Source organism: Eretmochelys imbricata, chromosome 1, assembly GCF_965152235.1.
Source record: "Eretmochelys imbricata isolate rEreImb1 chromosome 1, rEreImb1.hap1, whole genome shotgun sequence".
Lineage (NCBI taxonomy): Eukaryota > Metazoa > Chordata > Testudines > Cheloniidae > Eretmochelys > Eretmochelys imbricata.
The window spans coordinates 262,314,592-262,331,574 of record NC_135572.1 but is presented as its reverse complement, the minus strand read 5'-3'; the positions used below and the strand labels follow the sequence as shown (position 1 = coordinate 262,331,574).

At 44.6% G+C, this 16,983-nt stretch overlaps 1 protein-coding gene across 1 annotated transcript in view; it reads left to right on the top strand.

The window, feature by feature from the left end:
- Positions 1-14,909: 14,909 nt before the first annotated feature.
- The window catches only part of BPIFC (BPI fold containing family C), a 45,690-nt gene continuing 43,616 nt past the window's right edge, over positions 14,910-16,983 (top strand). The window contains exon 1 of the mRNA XM_077807552.1: positions 14,910-14,934. The gene's annotated coding sequence lies outside the window, so the exon portion shown is untranslated. The remainder of the gene's footprint in view (positions 14,935-16,983) is intronic.

Sequence of the window (16,983 nt, the reverse complement as noted above, 5' to 3'; positions counted from 1 at the left end):
CAGGATTCCTTACTTTCCAAATAGACTACTAATTCTCACCCTTAGGTAAGACTAGTCCTGTAATATGTCTGAGATTCATGAGCAGAAATAATCAACTGCCCAGTCATCTTACTCCATGATAGTGTTTTTCACTTCTGCATCGTTTTAGCCTATACAGCATTGAAATTATCTTCATTCAAAAGGTGGCCTTGCAGTTTTCAGATTTCATGCAAGTCCATTATACACTGGGATACTATCCTACTACAGGTTATTAGGGTAGCCTCAAGCCTAGATATTAGATTTCATGTAGCTCTAATTTAGCCATGAATATATTGAAATAAATATATAATTAATATATAATATATGAATAATATATAACAATTAATAATTGTTCTAATAACTGAAACAATGGTAAAGTCCTTTCTGTTCTTTTCCTATTTCTCAAGCTGGTTGTATAATCTCTTTACTGCTTACCTGGAGAAGCCCATCAGTACCATCTTAGAAAGAAATGTAAGTCTTTAAAGATCGTTTCAGAGGAGGGGTGTAAAGAATACCAGAAATTGCATTACCCCCGAGGCCACAGCCTTGAACTTGGTTGAGGAGTAACCTGACAAAATATAACTTTAGTCTGATTAACCCTGTGTCACTTTTATTGCCTGGCACTAGCTCCCATGGCTCTTCTTTGACATGATGTAAAAGTTCAGTACCCGTGACAGTTGTAATGACACTTACCAATATGGTTTGTATGTCATACTCAGTTATTTTTTGAACAAATGGCATTGTCACAAATCTGTGACCATCTATTATTTATATTATCGTAGCGCCTACGAGACCTAGTCACAGATCAGGACCCCTTTGTGCTGTGTGCTGTACAAACAAAGAACAAAAAGACAGTCCCTGCCCAAAAGAGCTTACAATCTAAGTACCTAGAGACTTCACAGTTGACTCCTAAACTGCATACATGGAGCCTGAAGGAAAGAACATAGACTCAGACATTCCAGAAAGAAAGTTCTCTACAACTAGTAGTACAGGAAAAGTACTCTGTGATTTTTCGGCAGTATTGAACTTTACATTATGCTGTTTGGGAGCCTGACGTTAGGGAGAGAATCACAACTGCTGGAGCTGGCATGACTCAGAAAGAGAGGGAAGGGTTCAGATACACACTAGCCAGTATGTTAGTGTCCTCTGCATGTTCTCATACAGCTGTGCCTGAACATCAAACATAAAATCCAGACGATGGATGCAGAGCTTAGAACCCTTAAGGGTGAGTCTCCAACACTTCTTTTCTTTCCATTTCTATTTTTGTGCTATTCAGTTTGTAGCCTTTTCGTCGGATGCTGCCCGCGATGCTGTTTAATTGAATGTGTTCAAAAATTACCCCAACACAGACAAATTTCAGTTGTGGGAGTGTGAGCGGTGAAAAAATATCTGAGGGATTCAAGGACTAATCCATTCCCCCCACAACCTCCGAATTAGAATGTTCATATTTCATCTGAGAAGCCAGAAGAATCCTTCTCCTATCTGGCACATCTGCATCTTTCCCACAAAGGCACATGTATACGTAGCCAGACCAACAGCCACGTGGACTGGCTCAGCCATCAGTAACTGATGTAGGAGAAAGGAAGCTTAACTTATTAATTTATAATCAAATGTGAGTGTAGTGGTTCCACAAGTGGACCAGTCTGCAGCCTGGTCCAAGAGAAAGATAACAAAATTATGTTCGCAACATTGGCACTTGCAGCCTGGAAAGTGGACGTCCTGTCCTGCAAATCCTTGTTCAGCATGAAGCAGGGACCACAAGATTACTGCGCTCCATCGCAGTTATGAATGAAGAGTACATATGGGCACAAGTTAGGTTAAGCATGAGTCATAGTCCTCCATGCAGAGAGGTGGTAGATCTCAAGCCCCTCATTGGCCTGCTTTCTTACTTACAAGAAAGCAGGGTAAAAGAAGCAATGTTTGGATAGAAAGTAGGCATATCTAAGCAAACACAGGCTAAGTACAATTCTTAGCATGCAGACAAGGCATTTAGCTATATGCTCCCTTCTTTGGCTATGCTGTGTGTACTAGGCAAGAATAACTTGGTGGCCACACAGCAGTGGTCTCATTACTGCAGGATCGGGTTCTCCCATGCTCCCCATTCTGCTCATCGCTCTTTAGCTTGTGCTTGTATGACCCACACCACACACTTGCACTGAGCAGGATCCATCCCTTTATCTTAGCCCTTCTGAAAATATGTCCCTCACTCATCTACTTACTGGAACTGCAAAATGCAAAACTGAAACGCTCACTGAAAACCAACCCAATAGAGTAACTTCTTCATCTGTAAAGGCCTGAATTGGCAAGGTGCTGAGCACTCACAACTATCATTAAGATCTCTGGGAGTCAAAGACCGTATCTTTTGGGATGTGCCCAGCATCCTGAAGGATTAATCCCTAAAATGCACCGCCAGTGTAGTCACCACCATATCGGAATCTATGCTCTGTCTATGAACACACAATGTCCATGGGAATTGTGGCAGACATGGAAGAGAACAGATCCTGAGTCCAGTAGTTAACTGTCTAATATACTGAAGATAGATCTAAACCACTTTTCATAATTTAGGGGGAAAATATCCCCAAACTCACATTGTCTGATAATATGCTATCTGCAATTGTGAACAACATCCCCATGTCTTCAGCACTGATTGACAGCTTCATAAATGCTAATGTTGTCTTTTTAAAATATGAAGTAGCAGCATTGGTAATATTGAAGGAGCATTTAGAGTCCTCAAGCATGGATTAGAGCCCCATTGTGCTAGGTGCTGTACCAACCCACATGCCAGAGACAGTCCCTATCCTTAGCTCTGATGTTTTGAAACAGTAATTTTCTTTATTTTAGATCAAATTTTAGTGTCCCATAATAACAGGATTGTGGGGAAAGTGGTCAACTAAGGGCTGGTGGGACAAGTGGAGCATTAGGTCTGAATCAGTATTGAATAATGGAGTTTGCAAAAGAAGCATCTTGGGTTCTTAACTACAAACTTCTGTTCTGATTTTTTTCTCCCTACTTCCTTTGAACATCTTTGAATTTTTCTTCTCTGAGAACTATCCTTTGCTTTTAATTAAACATAACTGGCAGTGTTACACTTTTTTGATAATGGATGTTTTATTTTGTCCACCACCCTTACAGTTCTAATCCAGATTGATGTCTTTGCCCAAATGGACTACTCCCTAGTTAACTCTCCAGCATTCTTCAGATCATACGTTGATTTGGACTTAAAGGTAATTAATTGCCTTTAATGCTAGTTGTCTGGAATCGTGCTTTTTAATTGGCATTGTTGCTTTTGTTTTGCCTTTAGTCAGGCAAGCCATTTCAAAGCAATGTTTCATTTGGGTATTTTGGTCACCAATTCAGTTTCAGAAACCAGATGTGATCATTCAGTAAACTGACTGTTGGTCAATTATCCATAACAAGAAAAAACAGTAAAAGAGGCTGAAGAAGTTAGAGGCAAAGAAAGAGAAAATAAAAGGTTAAAATCAGAAAGTAGCTGACCAGCCCTGGCAAAAGAGGGAGGTAGCCTTCTGGGGCCCAGTCATTGTTTCAGTTGGGCACATCAAACTCCTTGATGGAAATACCAGGTTCCTGGAATGAAACGAGAGGGAGGGGCCCTTGAAAGAGAGAAAGCCAAGTCAAAAGTGCACTACTAAGACTTATCACCATGTGACATCCCTTCAGCTAAGGGAAATGTGATGGGAAATGCATCCAACTACCGAGGCTATGATAAATAGTAAGATTTTGTTTTCATGCTTCATAAAGTATAATATAATATAATATATAATATAATATAATATAATATAATATATAATATATATATATAGTTTGGGAAAACATGGTTTGTTTGTTTTAATATGCTAAATAATGTTTCATGATCATTTTATTTTTTTTAAACTCTTTTTGTAAATACCTAATTAGTATATTATTGTAGATTACTTCAGAGTCTAGACCCTCCAGAGTTTCTTTATATTTAGTGCTATAGTTAATCCTGATATATCAGGCTTTTTCTGTATTACTGTTTCTTTGTACATCATCAGTGCTGCATAGTCAGCATTGGCTACCATTGTTCTGTGGGTGCAATTCAAGCTGTTGACTTTGAGCTATAAAACGCCATATGGATCAGGTCCTGGCTACCAATGGATCACACCAAGGAAGGATTCTCCCTTTGTAGGGGTCCCTCGATAATATAGGGCCTCTGTAGCAGCTACTCCATTGCTGCTCCTTCAACTCCTTTGGTAAAGAGGATGAGGCTAGGGCATCCTGGCAAATCCCAACTGCCAGAACAGTTCCTGAGGGCTGTTGGCAGCCAACATAGTTTAGAGCATCCTGAGATTGCTGTATTCTATGCCAGGCAAGCACAGAACTGGGACCAACATTTGAGGGTACATGGGGCTCCTTGGTGGCCCCCCTCCTAAATTGTGCCCAGTTCTCATGGGTTACAACTGAAAATCTGGCTCTCCTCTCCTTGTGCATCTGGCAATTGATTCACCCACGTAGTCTTTGCAGTGACTGTGGACCAGAGGATTGCCTTCAGTCCAAGGGATAGAAATGAAACACTAGTAACAGTTCCCAGGTTTGAACTCTAGGAGGATGGAAGCAGAGTGTTCTCTATGAAGGGTCTTCTGCTCTGGAAGAACTTGACTTTGGTGACTTTCAAGGTATGCTGTCAGCCTATTTGCTTGCTCAGGTTTTTCCTTAGTAGTTTGAGTTTCTCTCTTGGTTTGGGGAAGAGGAGGACGATATTTTATTGGCACCCATAGTTAACATGTCCAGAGGTTCTGACAGGCACTGATTTTATAAATCAAAATAAATCCCAATAGTCTTTTACATGGCACAGTCTATCCTGTTGGAAATCATATTGACCCCCACTTTGTGCCAGCCCCATTCACTCTTCCAAACAAAAGTAACAGCATGCTCTACCTTGGAGTCTCTGAGTATTTCTTCAAGTCTGCCTTATTAATTTGCTACACAGCAGGGGCTGTCAACATCACCATCTGAAAAGAGGAGAGTAGAACTTACTGGTGATATAATTACAAATGTTTCAGGTTTGTAGGTGGTCAGAGAAGGAGTTTTTACAGATCATTTTGCAGAGTAATTTTCAAATTCAGAGATATCCATTACACTTTTCTACCTGTTGTAAATGTGATCCGTGGCATGACATTAACTCTGTTTCCCCATTTTACAGAATCTGAATTTCTCAGGCCAGTTTAGGTACTGTGGAAGGTACAAAGGGATAGAGGTCACAGATCTGATCCACGTGCTCCTTCACCTGAGTGTGGGTGGGGGATGGGGCAGAAAGAGCCATGGAAAGCTATCTCTGCATGCGCTCTATTGCTCTGATCAAATAGTGGAGAAAGGGCATGAGTCAAGAAAAAAAAAGTGTGTGTTTAACCTACTGCTGCATTCTGGCATGCTAAGCCCCGCAATAGACATACTTTCTGTGCTTAGAGCTGGAATAAGTCCTTAGAGACCAGCAAAGATGGGATGGGAAGCCAGTGTGAGGAGACGGATCAGTCACTAAATGGGAGAAGAACACAGAGGTCACTCTGAGAACCATGACAATGGCTGACTGAAAGACAAGAGAACAGAAAGGAGAGAGCTTCACCATCATGGCTACCACTGTCTTCTGGGACCCAGGGATCCACCGTAACACCGTTGGACCTTCTTCACCCTAATCCTAATAGATGTCTTGACCAGACCAGACCAGAGTGGGTTAGAGAGAGGGAACCAGACGACATCACCACCTCTACCAGCTGTACTTATGTTCTGAACACCATCTAGGATATGAGACTTTGTCCTCCCCACCCCTATACTTTTCCTTCCCCACCTTATTTCTTCTCTTCCTGTCTCTCTCCTTCTGCCTTTGGTTTTGTAAGAGTCTGGGTTAGTGAGCCAAGATTGTATATTTTGCAACACTACTGTAAGCCTGTGGCTAAAGAGGCAATTAAAACCAATGCCCTAAACAGCCTGAGACTGATACGAGTCTGCCAGGTCTCAGAGTAGCTGATGAAACCATGTGCTGTGTCTGTTTTTTTTTTTTCTTTTCCAGCAGTGAGGTTGCAAGTGAGAGTCAACATCAGACATAAGCATAGGTGCCAACTTCCTCTCTACCCCGGGGGGTGCTCGACCCCCACATCCCAGGCTCGCCCCTACTCTGCCCCTTCCTCCTAGCCCCCACCCCACCTCTTCCCAGCCTCACCCCCACTCCACCCCTTCTCCCAAGCCCCCACCCCTGCCCCACCTCTTCCTGCTCCGCCCCCGCCCTGCCTCTGCCTGCCCCCTCCCCCAAACATGCCCCATCCCCACTCCTCCCCCTCTCTCCCGGTGCCTCCTGCATGCTGTGGAACAGCAGACTGCAGCAGTTGGAAGGCACTGGGAGGGAGGGGGAGGAGCTGATCAGTGGGGCCACTGGCAGGCGGGAGGCACTGGGGGAAGGGGGAAGCTTGGTTGCCCCTGGGTGCTAAGCACCCACTAATTTTTTTCAGTGGGAGCATTCACAGAGTCAGCACCTATGGACATAAGCTGCATTTTATTTATCTTTTCTGTTCTTTTCTCTCCCTTTTTTCTGTTTCTCTTTTAGGAAATGGGATCAGACTTTAACAGCAAGAACAGCTTCAGCTCTTCTCAACTAACTTCTTCTCTTTCCTTCAGTAAAAGACTCAGATTGGTGGAGTTTCCTTGTAAAAGCTTTCTGCAGGTAGAGGGAAAAGGAGCAAGGGATGTTATTAAAATGAAAGCCTTCCTGAATAATTTGCATTTCAAATGCTTTAACCGTTTTTCCCGAAGCAGGCTGGGGTCTTTATATACCAAACCCTGAACCTTGATTAAAACTGTTTGATGTTGAACAGTTAGTCATGTTAATACCTTTTGGCCCATTTGTTCCATCTTAATTATTACAACAGATCACAAGAGGACTGTCCAGTATTATTGTTACAGGAAGGGAGAGTTAGATGTCCACAGCCACTCCAGGTATGTCTACACTGCAAAGAAAAACCTGCAGCGTGAAATCTCCAGAGGCCAAGTCAACTGACTTTGGATTCAGAGTAGCAGCCGTGTTAGTCTGTATCCACAAAAAGAAAAAGAGGACTTGTGGCACCTTAGAGACTAACAAATTTATTTGAGCATAAGCTTTCGTGAGCTACAGCTCACTTCATCGGATGCATACAGTGGAAAATACAGTGGGGAGATTTTATATACACAGAGAACGTGAAACAATGGGTGTTACCATACAGGCTGTAACAAGAGTGATCAGGAAAGGTGAGCTATTACCAGCAGGAGAGTGGGGTGGGAGGGGTAGGGGTAAGGACCTTTTGTAGTGATAATCAAGGTAGGCCATTTCCAGTCGTTGACAAGAACATGTGAGGAACAGTAGGGGGGAAATAAACAAGGGAAAATAGTTTTACTTTGTGTAATGACACATCCACTACCAGTCTTTATTCAAGCCTAAGTTAATTGTATCCAGTTTGCAAATTAATTCCAGTTCAGCAGTCTCTCTTTGGAGTCTGTTTTTGAAGCTTTTTTGTTGAAGAATTGCCACTTTTAGGTCTGTAATCGAGTGACCAAAGAGATTGAAGTGTTCTCTGACTGGTTTTTGAACGTTATAATTCTTGACGTCTGATTTGTGTCCATTTATTCTTTTATGTAGAGACTGTCAAGTCCCGTCCCGCCCCGCCTCCTGCTGGTAATAGCTCACCTTTCCTGATCACTCTTGTTACAGCCTGTATGGTAACACTCATTGTTTCATGTTCTCTATGTATATACAAAAAGAAAAGGAGTACTTGTGGCACCTTAGAGACTAACCAATTTATTTGAGCATGAGCTTTCGTGAGCTACAGCTCACTTCATCGGATGTAGTGAGCTGTAGCTCACGAAAGCTCATGCTCAAATAAATTGGTTAGTCTCTAAGGTGCCACAACTACTCCTTTTCTTTTTGCGAACACAGACTAACATGGCTGTTACTCTGAAATCTGTGTATATAAAATCTCCCCACTGTATTTTCCACTGTATGCATCCGATGAAGTGAGCTGTAGCTCATGACAGCTTATGCTCAAATAAATTTGTTAGTCTCTAAGGTGCCACAAGTACTCCTTTTCTTTTTGACTTGGGATTGTGGAGCTCGGGCTGCGGAGCTAATAACCTGGTGAGGGGGAAGGGTCTCAAAGCCCGGGCTCCAGCCCGAGTGGGAACGTCTTCACTGCTCAGTTTAGCGCCGCAGCCTGAGCCCTGCAATCCCAAGTCAATTGCCTGGGCTCTGAGACTCGCTGCCATGGATGTCTTTGCAGTGTAGACATTCACGAGGAAGAAGCTCATAAATAGAGTTGTGGGGCACTAAGGGTATGTCCACACTGCAATTAGACACCCTTGACTGGCCCGTGCCAACTGGCTCAGGCTCCGAGGCTGTTTAATTGCAGTGTAGACTTGCAGACTCTGTGAGGTGGGAGGTACCTAGAGCCCAGGCTTTAGCTTGAACCCAGAAGTCTACGTTGTAATTCAACAGCCCCACATTCCAAGCCCAAGTCAGCTGGCATGGACCAGCCGTGGGTATCTAATTGCAGTGTAGACATACCCTAAGTCTTACAGTGAGAGTGTCCTGGGCAGCTGTGAGCACTTCAGCACGTTTTTATCCGGCACTGAGGGTACCATGCCCTGAGAACCTATTGGCTATACTGGGAAGTAAAATGTTTGGGTTCGATTGGGAGCTTATCCAAATTGAATTGAACCCTGAAGAATTTGCGGATCAGCCATCACGAGCAACAGTAATACAAGAATGGAATTTTTCTTCCCAGCTCTTGTAGGCATTAAAATACTCGATATAAAACAAATATATTTGAGTAAGATCTCAAGGATTCTAGAATTGGCTTTCTCCTGTATGAATCTGGATACAGAGCTGTTGAGAGTCAAGGGTTCTTTAATGAAGCGTATGAATCAGAGAGACTTACACAATGAAATTTAGAGGAAAAAGTGCACTCGCATTCTTGGATGAACTTCTCTTGAGCCCATAGCCGCAACCCCCCACTCTGCTCCGGGTCCTGCCCCCACCTCGCCCCAGGCCCTGTCCCCACCCCTTCTCCCAAGTCCCCACTCCCGCCCTGCCTCTTCCCACCCAGGTCCATCCCCTCCCTCGAGCGTACCCTGTCCCTGCTCATCCCCCTCTCTCCCAGCGCCTCCTGCACACTGCGAAACAGCTGATTGTGGCGGGCAGGAGGCGCTGGGAGGGAGGGGGAGGAGTTGATCAGCGGGGCCACTGGTGGGAGGGGGAGCTTGCTGCCAGCGGGTGCTAAGCACCTGTTAATTTTTTTCCATGGGTGCTCCAGCCCTGGAGCACCCATGAAGCTGGCACCTATACCTGAGCCACTGTTTTGGGCAACGCCCTAAGAAAACCACTCCTGTGCATGTACGACATAGGACACGTTGCCATAAAAGTTTGTCTTTGAGGGCATATCGTGTGGCCTGAAGTACCGAAAGGATGACTGCACATTGTTTTAGTAATGTGCCTCCATCCTTTATAATGAGTCCTCTGCTCTCACTTCTTTCCCTTCAGATTCCACTTCTCCCTGGCCCCCTCCAACTTTGGCTTTTTTGAGGTAAGTTGATGGTTTCAATGTCCAGGAAACAAGAACCAAGAATCTCAGGGACAGGATCAATCCAGAATACAGGAAGCTGAAATTCCCCACATTAGTTTTTAGCTCATTAGACTTTACCCCTGGCTGGCTCTTTTCTCTCTTTCTCTCCTTTTGGGGACTCTCTCTGCCAATATCTTTTCTGCTTTAAAACTGTGTATTCTTTACTGTTCCTCTTCTTTTCAGTAACCACTCCAAGAAAAAAAAGATGTTTTCCAGTCTAATCTTTCCTCACAGATCACAAAATGTTATAAAATCGTTACTATGTAACATAATGCTAGCATTCGAAACCCAGAGGAGAAAAAGAAGCACCAATTGCAGGTTAGAATATTAACTGCAGGATAAGAGACAGGTGGTGCTGGGACTGGCACAGATGGCTAATCATTAAGCTAGGGGGAAGGAGTAAAGGATGCTACTCACAAAAGCCTTGAAATGGCGATGCAGTAGCATACCATGGAGAAGGCCCGCCACCTTTAAATGACAATTGATTGGTTCTGGGTAGCGGAATAGAGGGTAATTAAAATCTCTCCAGCCCTACAGTGAAGTAACAGGCAAAATATTCCAAGTAAATAATTTTGCATTTACGCTATTGTAACTGTGTGAAAACAGATCGTTATCCTAGAGCTTTGTGTCTTGCCTCAAAATCTTCACTTGCCGTTTTCTCTGCCCACATATGGTCTGATCAGCTGAACAAGACTCCTAGCCTAAAAACTCCATCCCAGGCCTAGCATGGAGGAGTTTCATGGATATCAGGAAGCGGTCACTACATTCATTTTTTCCCCCATGGCAGGTCTCACTTCTGGAGAATTTCCTGTCTCATGTTTTACAGAATGAAGCAATCCCAGCAGCCAATGGTAAGGGTAATGGCCAGTTCCTATAATGGCCTTTATCTCTAACTAAATGCCCCAGGGATTGCATGGCTCCAGGGATTGGTAATGTGATATGGGGCTTTATGTTGCTAGATCACCATTTCACATCAGCTCTCTTCTGTGCTCTCACTGCTCCCACTGCTGACATCTGGACAGTCTGGAGCAGGAGGAGGAGGAACATCCTGAAGGGAATGCAGAAGTGTGGGGGCATGACTATGGGAAAAGGGAATGCAGGAGCTAAGGGTTGGGGTTGAAAAGGGAGGGGAAGGAGGCCTGACTAATGAGATCGAAGGGGTGGATAGGAACAGAGATGGCAGATAAGATCAGAGACAGAAGGGTGTAGGAGCCAGGATTGGGTGGGTGGGTGGATGAGGGGAAGATAGGAAGGGAGGAGGGGGGACATGGATAGATGAGAGGGAAAGTAGGGTAGGAGCAAGAAGGTGCAAGGGCCGGAGAGGAGCAGAGTGGGTCTGGGACAGGAGCTGGGGTAGGGCAGCCAGGAGCAGTGGGGGGAGAGAGGGAGCTTTGACGGGTGGACAGAGCAGAAGGGTCAACCACTAGATTCACTTCCCTTCAGCACCTGGAATTCTACCCAGAAGTCCTGATCTCCAGCTTTCCTCCATTGTCAGCAGATAACTGTGCAACTGCTGGCAAATTGTAGCTCATCCCTCTCTAGTGCCTGGTCCTGAGAGGATAACAGTCTAAATCCTTCCATTTACTCTAAATAGCTCAAGTGGTAGAGGTCTGTGCTATGGACCTAAAGGTCTGAACCCTGCCGATGACCCATGTTGGAACCTACTGTGGTTCCACATGATAGAATTTCTCTTTTCAAATTGTTTTTTTTAAATAATTAGATAATTACATCCAGAATGATTACTTTAAAAGAACATTAAGGTTTCAAAGTCAAGCACTCAAAAGTTAGGAAATGCTAGAATGAAAGTGCCTGTGCAACCTTCATTCAGCCCCCTCCTGCACACGCACTGTGACACAGTCTTTAATTACGTGATTATATACTGTTTTTTCCCCGGGCTTTTTCCTGCCTTCCAGTTGTGGTGATTGAATGAGTAATGCTTGTACAGCATCTTGAGTTCCTCAGATAAAAGATGCAATACAAGTATTTATTATTATGTACATATGTATTTAAATTTGCCCCCTTTTTTTTTAAGCTAAACTGAAGAGGGGATTCCCTCTACCTAACCTGACCCATATTACCCTCCCTAGACCTGTTCTTAAAGTTAACCAGATGAGAATCTGTCTCTCTTATTAAACAGCTAGTCCTCTTTCAAGACTGGATAATTGGTTTCTGTTGGAAAATTTGTTGGCAGGATGCTGGAGCTTTAATTTATTCAACAGTAAAGAGTGCTTGTGTATAAGATGAGAAATTTCATACCAACAAAACTTCCCTTTAGGAACAAACTTATTTTTCTTTGAGGAAAAGAAATACAACTGAGCAAATTTGCTGCCATCGAGTGGCTAAATGTATTTAGTGGACCAAATCCAAATCCGGGGGGGGGGGGGGGGGGGGACGTGAGTGCAATCCCATGGAAGTCAATGGAAAAACACACTCGTACACCAGATATTAATTTGACCCATCAAGTTAAATTCTAGGCTTGTTAAACTCATGCAAAACCAGGAAGCTAGTGCAGTTGCATCATGTATATAACTCAGAGCAGCATTTGGCCTTCTTCTGAATATAAATAACTGGGCCTTCTTCTGAATATAAATAACTGGCCCATGAATAACCAGTGACCTGAGCTGTGTTCTGGTAGAATAACTTTCTAAATGCGTAGGTGTGCTGATTTGCTGATATAAAAACGTTATGAGGTCACTCTTAAGGTTTTGTGTTAGAGTGCAAGTTTGAAGTTGGGGTACATATCACTTGTTGGTATCTGTTGATGGAAATAAGTCTTTTGGAGTTTTGGAGTAGGTTATCAACAGCACTATAGACAATACGGGATTGTGGAAAGGCATGCACAAGTCTTTCCCCTTGACTTATTTCCATTTTTTAAAAAAAGGTTTGGGTGGAAGGAATGTGTCCTGCCACTACTTTAACTGCCACTAAATGTAGGTTTTGTTTGCTATATAGTAGTAGTAGTAATAAAGATGACATGGGGCCTCTTCTGAAGATTAATGATCTGCTGGGGATATTTGTGCCAGCTGGCCATTAACCTACCCAAAATACCTTCGGTTTCAACAGCTATCGTTTTTCATTTTCACGCTGCAATAACTTAGGGCCAGATTCTGCTACCGCCCCTTGTTGAGGTCTCATGTTGACATCCCTGGGACTATTTGCAAGGTGTGTAACAGCTGCAGAATCTAGCCCTTAATTTTTATGTACAGGGCTGCCTAAGAAAATTAACAATTAAGTAGAAATAATTAAGAGAGAATTAAATAGCCAGTCAGATTGCTCCAGTCATCTCTCTTCATGGGTGTATTATGCTCTCCATACGTTGTGGTCCACGGCAGCGAGCACAGCACAACCTACAAGGAGGGAGCACAAAGGCATCTTTTTAAAGCTACCTTTAATCCCTAAGTGCCAGTCCCCTGAAGTAAACTAGTGCTGCCTGAAGGCTGCTCTAACTTGCGTTGACTGCCAAGAGTCGTAAAAGGGGTTAGTAAAGCTGCTGCGGCAAAGGAAAACCCCCCCTCCCCCACCCATTTCCCCAATTTACACCTTCAGAACTGACAGGCAGTAGCGGGGGTGGTGTAGGAACTCTTCTGCCAGCTCTACCCCATTATATTAGAATGTTCCTGCCCTACCAAGCTTTGCCAGCTTTAGTTCCAGTGTACATAGGTCTGTGAATATCCACATCTGCACCTTGGTTGTGTAATTCTAGAGGTAGCTGAAATTTAGTCTCCATTATAGAGGATTTTATATAGTACAAACCCTGGGCCAGAATTCCCCCCCAACCCCCTCCCATTGCGACAACTTTATGATGCTTTAGTGGCAATAAGAGGGTAAAAAGAATTCCCCCAATGCAGGAGTAGCACAAGGCTGATATACCAAGCTCTATATCATCCCCCTAGTTCACCATAATTTATGGGCAGTCTCAGCCAGAGGCAGGAGGAAGAGTCGCCTGAACACTCTGAGCTGTGGAGCAGCCCAAAGGCAGCTTTAGGTGAGGCTGCCCTAAAATATAGAGCAGCCACAGGGCTGTTTTAATTTATGCCAGAGCCTAGTCCAGCCCCTAAAACAGCCTAGAATCCAGGAGGCACAAAGGTGACATAAAGCCACCCTTGCTCCAAGGCTGTACCCTTTGAGAGAGACAGTACAGAATCTGGCCTCCCGGTCCCTATCCCCCATATAGAGGAAAAGCTGCATTGTACAAACTGTAATTTAAAGTGATATTTGTGACTGATGTTCTCTCCTCATGGTTATCTGCTGATTTCCAGACACTAAGTAAGGAGCGATCATTTGGTGGGCCAGGAAGTTTACAGCCAACACCACCAGTCTGAATGTTGAACCAAAATACCTTTTCTTTTCAACCTTAGAATTCAGGACTGGAGAGGAGTGAAGCCTTCCTGCTGCTGCTCTGATCTGGGGGAAGAAGGAAGAATGTATGTCACAAAAGTAAAAATGCAGCTATTGAGTCATTGTTACTCATTGTCTAGAGCAGTGTTTCTCAAACTGGGGTCTGTGGACCCTTGGGGGTCCACTAGAGTACTCCAAGGAGTCTGCGGGCCCTGCTGAGAAACTCCTCCTCCTCCCTCAAGTCCCCCCACTCCCTCCCTCCCTCCCAGCGCCTCCTGCATACAGGGGTGCGCTCAGGGGAGGGCAGAAAGAGGCGGGGCAGTGATGGGGCGGGAAGAGGGGGGTGGGGCCGTGGAGATAGGGGTGGAGTGGGAGTGGGGGCGGGGCCTGGAGCTGAGCAGAGGGCTTGGAGGATGTGAAAAATTTTAAATCAAAATGGGGGTCCTCAGGTTGCTAAAATTTGAGAACCGCTAGTCTAGAGGACTAGTATAAACTTCTTATTCTGCTTCCTGTTGAATTCATCTGTTCTGTTGAATGTGAAGTGGGGCCCATCAAAGTGCTTAAAATTGGAAACTCTTCTTGCTGCGAGGGCTGAAATCTTCAGGGTTCTTTGTGATGAAAAGGGGATCCTTGGAGTTTGATTAGAGGGCGGGACAGAATCCTCTCATGGCTCTTCTTGGTGGCATTTTGGGACAGTGGAGTACTCCTGATGTATTTTTGTACCATGCTCATTTTTGTTGTTCTTTCTAGCAATGAGTTGCCCAGAAAACAATATTACAGGTGCAGTCACCTCAGAGCCGTATCGATTATACCTACTTGCTAAATAATGTGAAGTCTCTCTGTATCTAGCCCAAAATTATACTGGCCTTTTTTACTACCATATTGCATGTCTTTTCCAGTGTTTGATTGTCACTTCTGTCAGCACTGTTGTTTTCGAGGTGTTTCACTCTCATGGAAGGTCAGTCACACTGATGGAAGGTCAGTGTTTTGAATTTTTATCTCCCAGATACATTTGCTTACATTTCTCCAAGTTGAATCTACATAGGTGCTTATAGGGGCCTGTAGAAGGTGCACAACTGCCAACAGTGCTGCCTAGTGGTCAGACAGGGAGGTGGCAGGATAGGGGAGGGATAGCTCAGTGGTTTGAGCATTGGCCTGCTAAACCCAGGGTTGTGAGTTCAATCCTTGAGGGGGCCATTTAGGGATCTTGGGCAAAAATTGGGGATTGGTCCTGCTTTGAGCAGGGGGTTGGACTAGCTGACCTCCTGAGGTCCCTTCCAACCCTGATATTCTATGATCTCCCTGTTGAAGCACAGTCTTGTCCTTCAGCGCCCCTGTCGCAAGGATTTCCAGTCCTCTCTTTCAGCACAGGGCTGGGCCCTGCTGGCCTCTTGCAGGTGGTGAAGGCTCATGTTGTTGTATTGTCTTCTAGGAGTGAGTAGGGGAGCCCAGGCACACCCTCTCCCCCAGGCTCTAGTCGAGGGCCCAGTGGTGGACAGCTACACCCAACTCTTTGTGTGGCCATTACCACCCAACACCTTTCCACGGCTCCCATTGGCTGGGAATGGTGAACCGTGGCTACTGGGGGCTGTGGGAGGCCATGCAAATGTAAACAAACTGTCTGGCGGCCTGCCAGCAGATTACCCTGAGGGGCTGCAGGTTGCCCACCACTGCCCTAGGCAGTGAACTCCTGAGCAGTACTTTCCCTTCAGAGCAGCTGTCTACTCCCTTCCACTGCCTGCCTCTGAGCTGCTGCTCTGCTTCCTCTTTTAAAGCCCTGCCTGGCTTGTGCAGGTGTGCCTGGGTGCGACTGCCTGGGCCCAGAGTTTGTTCCTTAACCCCTTGCTCTCCAGTGTGAGATTTTTAAACCATCACAGGGCTCCATCACCATAACATGTGAGCTCTTCCCAGATCACAACAGTCATCTGAGTGCTATCATCCCTGTTGTGTAGATGGGAAACTGAGGCACGGAGAGAATAAGGAAAGCTATGGCCAAGCCAGGAATAGAACCATGAGCTCCTGCCTCTCACCTCACTACCTGAATCACAAGCCCATCTCTCTCCTACCCTCCCCATGTTTCTAATCTCTCTCTGGGTCACTCTGAATAATTTCTCTGTGTTCACTGCTGTTTACAACTCTTCCCAATTTAGTATCAACTGAGAATTTCATTAATGCTTAACCCCTGTACTTTTGAAGGACCTGATCCAAAGATTACAGAAGCCAGTGGCTTTCCATTAAATTCAATGGACTTTGGATCAGGTCTTTAGCTAGTTAAATAAGAGATTCAATAAAATGTGATCTAAACCCACTTCCTCTATATAGACTCCTTCTAGACACAGTAGTCTTCTTGCCAACTGCGGAGGCCATTTGTCATTGGCTAAGGGTATGTGACCATTTAGCACTACCCTTTGTTACAGACATTGAGCTGGTTTTCATTTTCTGCTATGGCTTCAGCCCAAACTGATTTGCATTTATCTCAAGAATAAGCCAGGCAAGTGGAGAGACTGTTTTCCTTTGACCCCAAACTGGGCACAGGAAGAAAGAGCAAACAGAGAGTGATCATAGAAACTGGTGATTTCATCCCAGAGATTGAATGTTTATTTTACCTGATGGAGAAGAAAGAGGCCTAAGCCTTTCAAGGGTCATATCTGGGCTCTTACAGGTCTATTACAGCCATGGGTCCACCGTAACTCTTTCATAAATAACTCAAGCATCCTTGAGAAGAGAAGTTTGCATAGGTGGGAAACATGGGCTCCTTCTCCTTACCACATCACCAGTAGCAAATCAAGGATAGTTGTGAGCCCCTGGTGAACAACACTTTTTGTTTTTAGTTGTATTGGCAATTTCTCCTGAGTGGGCAAGGTAGACTGTAGTGTGCTTGGGAACAAGGGCTCCTCAAGGATGGGAGCAGCCTCCTGGGATCTAGCCTTGAAAGCTAATTAAAAAGTATGCAGAGTGGCTTTTAACTACACTTTCTAAATCAATTAGATTGCCCAGGGCACTTACA